Consider the following 4,741-nt stretch of genomic DNA (forward strand, 5'->3'; position numbering starts at 1 on the left):
GGAACAGGGAGCGGGACCAGGATCGGGGACCGGGACCGGGATCGGGGACTGGGACCCAGACCCATATCGGGGACTGGGACGGGATCGGAGACCGGGATGGGGAACTGGGACCGGGACCGGGATCGGGGACTGGAGACAGGGACTGGGACCGGGAACGAGATTGGGGAACGGGACCGGGGACAGGGACCCGGATCGGGGAGCAGGACTGGGATTGGGGCTGGGACCGGGGACAGGGACCGGGGACAGGGACCCTGACTGGGATCGGGGACGGGGACCGGGATCAGGACCGGGACTGGGATCGGGGACCGGGGATTGGGGACAGGGACGGGGACCGGGGAGCAGGACCGGGGATCAGGACCGGGGACTGGGACCGGGACTGTGATTGGCGACCGGGACTGGGGACAGGGACCAGGACCGGGACAGGGACCGGGACCCATATCAGGGACTGGGACGGGGAACTGGGAGCGGGACCAGGATCGGGGACCGGGATAGGGAGCTGGGACCGGGATCGGGGAACGGGACCAGGGACTGGGACTGGGATCGGGGACAGGAACCGGGGACTAGGACCAGAACCGGGATCGGAGACCGGGACCGGGACTGTGGACCGGGACAGGGAACTGGGACCTGTACCGGGATCGGAGACGGGGACCGGGGACAGGGACCGGGATCGGGAAGCGGGAGCGGGATGGGGGACCTGGACCGGGATCGGGGACCGGGATCGGGGACGGGGACCGGGGACAGGGACCGGGATCGGGGACGGGGACAGGATCCAGGACCCGGATGGGGAACTGGGACCGGCACCGGGATCGGGGACATGGACCAGGGACCGGGACCTGGACCCCGATCGTGAACGGGGATCGGGGTCTGGGTCCGGGACCAGGATCGGGGATGTGGACCAGGGACAGGGACCTGGTCCGGAATTGGGTAAGGGGACGGGGCACAGGGAACGAGACCGGGACTGGGATTGGGGACCGGGACAGGGGACAGGGACCGGGGACGGGGGACAGGGACCGGGACTGTCATTGGGGACCGGGACCAGGGACCGGGACGGGGAACAGGGAGCGGGACCAGGATCGGGGACCGGGACCGGGATCGGGGACTGGGACCCAGACCCATATCGGGGACTGGGACGGGATCGGAGACCGGGATGGGGAACTGGGACCGGGACCGGGTCCGGGATCGGGGACTGGAGACAGGGACTGGGACCGGGAACGAGATTGGGGAACGGGACCGGGGACAGGGACCCGGATCGGGGAGCAGGACTGGGATTGGGGCTGGGACCGGGGACAGGGACCGGGGACAGGGACCCTGACTGGGATCGGGGACGGGGACCGGGATCAGGACCGGGACTGGGATCGGGGACTGGGGACAGGGACGGGGACCGGGGAGCAGGACCGGGGATCAGGACCGGGGACTGGGACCGGGACTGTGATTGGCGACCGGGACTGGGGACAGGGACCAGGACCGGGACAGGGACCGGGACCCATATGAGGGACTGGGACGGGGAACTGGGAGCGGGACCAGGATCGGGGACCGGGATAGGGAGCTGGGACCGGGATCGGGGAACGGGACCAGGGACTGGGACTGGGATCGGGGACAGGAACCGGGGACTAGGACCAGAACCGGGATCGGAGACCGGGACCGGGACGGGGAACTGGGACCGGGACCGGGACTGTGGACCGGGACAGGGAACTGGGACCTGTACCGGGATCGGAGACGGGGACCGGGGACAGGGACCGGGATCGGGAAGCGGGAGCGGGATGGGGGACCTGGACCGGTATCGGGGACGGGGACCGGGGACAGGATCCAGGACCCGGATGGGGAACTGGGACCGGCACCGGGATCGGGGACATGGACCAGGGACCGGGACCTGGACCCCGATCGTGAACGGGGATCGGGGTCTGGGTCCGGGACCAGGATCGGGGATGTGGACCAGGGACAGGGACCTGGTCCGGAATTGGGTAAGGGGACGGGGCACAGGGAACGAGACCGGGACTGGGATTGGGGACCGGGACAGGGGACAGGGACCGGGGTCGAGGACCAGGATCGGGGACCGGTGACAGGGACCAGGACGGGGATTGGGGACGGGGGACCGGGACCGGTCATGGGACAGGGATCGAGGACCGGGATGGGGAACTGGGACGGGGACAGGGATCGGAGACCGGGATGGGGAACTGGGACGGGGACAGGGATCGGAGACCGGGATGGGGAACTGGGACGGGGACAGGGATCGGAGACCGGGATGGGGAACTGGGACGGGGACAGGGATCGGAGACCGGGATGGGGAACTGGGACGGGGACAGGGATCGGAGACCGGGATGGGGAACTGGGACGGGGACAGGGATCGGAGACCGGGATGGGGAACTGGGACGGGGACAGGGATCGGAGACCGGGATGGGGAACTGGGACGGGGACAGGGATCGGAGACCGGGATGGGGAACTGGGACGGGGACAGGGATCGGAGACCGGGATGGGGAACTGGGACGGGGACAGGGATCGGAGACCGGGATGGGGAACTGGGACGGGGACAGGGATCGGAGACCGGGATGGGGAACTGGGACGGGGACAGGGATCGGAGACCGGGATGGGGAACTGGGACGGGGACAGGGATCGGAGACCGGGATGGGGAACTGGGACGGGGACAGGGATCGGAGACCGGGATGGGGAACTGGGACGGGGACAGGGATCGGAGACCGGGATGGGGAACTGGGACGGGGACAGGGATCGGAGACCGGGATGGGGAACTGGGACGGGGACAGGGATCGGAGACCGGGATGGGGAACTGGGACGGGGACAGGGATCGGAGACCGGGATGGGGAACTGGGACGGGGACAGGGATCGGAGACCGGGATGGGGAACTGGGACGGGGACAGGGATCGGAGACCGGGATGGGGAACTGGGACGGGGACAGGGATCGGAGACCGGGATGGGGAACTGGGACGGGGACAGGGATCGGAGACCGGGATGGGGAACTGGGACGGGGACAGGGATCGGAGACCGGGATGGGGAACTGGGACGGGGACAGGGATCGGAGACCGGGATGGGGAACTGGGACCGGGACCGGGATCGGGGACTGGAGACAGGAACTGGGACCGGGAACGAGATTGGGGAACGGGACCAGGGACAGGGACCCGGATCGGGGAGCAGGACTGGGATTGGGGCTGGGACCGGGGACAGGGACCGGGGACAGGGACCCTGACTGGGATCGGGGACGGGGACCGGGATCAGGACCGGGACTGGGATCGGGGACCGGGTATTGGGGACAGGGACGGGGACCGGGGAGCAGGACCGGGGATCAGGATCGGGGACCGGGACCGGGGACAGTGACGGGGACCAGGACCGTCATTGGGGACCGGGACCAGGGACCGGGACGGGGAACAGGGAGCGGGACCAGGATCGGGGACCGGGACCGGGATCGGGGACTGGGACCCAGACCCATATCGGGGACTGGGACGGGATCGGAGACCGGGATGGGGAACTGGGACCGGGACCGGGATCGGGGACTGGAGACAGGGACTGGGACCGGGAACGAGATTGGGGAACGGGACCGGGGACAGGGACCCGGATCGGGGAGCAGGACTGGGATTGGGGCTGGGACCGGGGACAGGGACCCTGACTGGGATCGGGGACGGGGACCGGGATCAGGACCGGGACTGGGATCGGGGACCGGGGATTGGGACAGGGACGGGGACCGGGGAGCAGGACCGGGGATCAGGACCGGGGACTGGGACCGGGACTGTGATTGGCGACCGGGACTGGGGACAGGGACCAGGACCGGGACAGGGACCAGGACCCATATCAGGGACTGGGACGGGGAACTGGGAGCGGGACCAGGATCGGGGACAGGGATAGGGAGCTGGGAACGGGACCAGGGACTGGGACTGGGATCGGGGACTGGGATCGGGGACAGGAACCGGGGACTAGGACCAGAACCGGGATCGGAGACCGGGACCGGGACGGGGAACTGGGAACGGGACCGGGACTGTGGACCGGGACAGGGAACTGGGACCTGTACCGGGATCGGAGACGGGGACCGGGGACAGGGACCGGGATCGGGAAGCGGGAGCGGGATGGGGGACCTGGACCGGGATCGGGGACGGGGACAGGATCCAGGACCCGGATGGGGAACTGGGACCGGCACCGGGATCGGGGACATGGACCAGGGACCGGGACCTGGACCCCGATCGTGAACGGGGATCGGGGTCTGGGTCCGGGACCAGGATCGGGGATGTGGACCAGGGACAGGGACCTGGTCCGGAATTGGGAAAGGGGACGGGGCACAGGGAACGAGACCGGGACTGGGATTGGGGACCGGGACAGGGGACAGGGACCGGGGTCGAGGACCAGGATCGGGGACCGGTGACAGGGACCAGGACGGGGATTGGGGACGGGGGACCGGGACCGGTCATGGGACAGGGATTGAGGACCAGGATGGGGAACTGGGACGGGGACAGGGATCGGAGACCGGGATGGGGAACTGGGACCGGGACCGGGATCGGGGACTGGAGACAGGGACTGGGACCGGGAACGAGATTGGGGAACGGGACCAGGGACAGGGACCCGGATCGGGGAGCAGGACTGGGATTGGGGCTGGGACCGGGGACAGGGACCGGGGACAGGGACCCTGACTGGGATCGGGGACGGGGACCGGGATCAGGACCGGGACTGGGATCGGGGACCGGGTATTGGGGACAGGGACGGGGACCGGGGAGCAGGACCGGGGATCAGGATCGGGGACCGG

The sequence above is a fragment of the Sturnus vulgaris genome, chromosome 37 (genome assembly GCF_052056855.1).
Source record: "Sturnus vulgaris isolate bStuVul1 chromosome 37, bStuVul1.hap1, whole genome shotgun sequence".
Classification (NCBI taxonomy): domain Eukaryota; kingdom Metazoa; phylum Chordata; class Aves; order Passeriformes; family Sturnidae; genus Sturnus; species Sturnus vulgaris.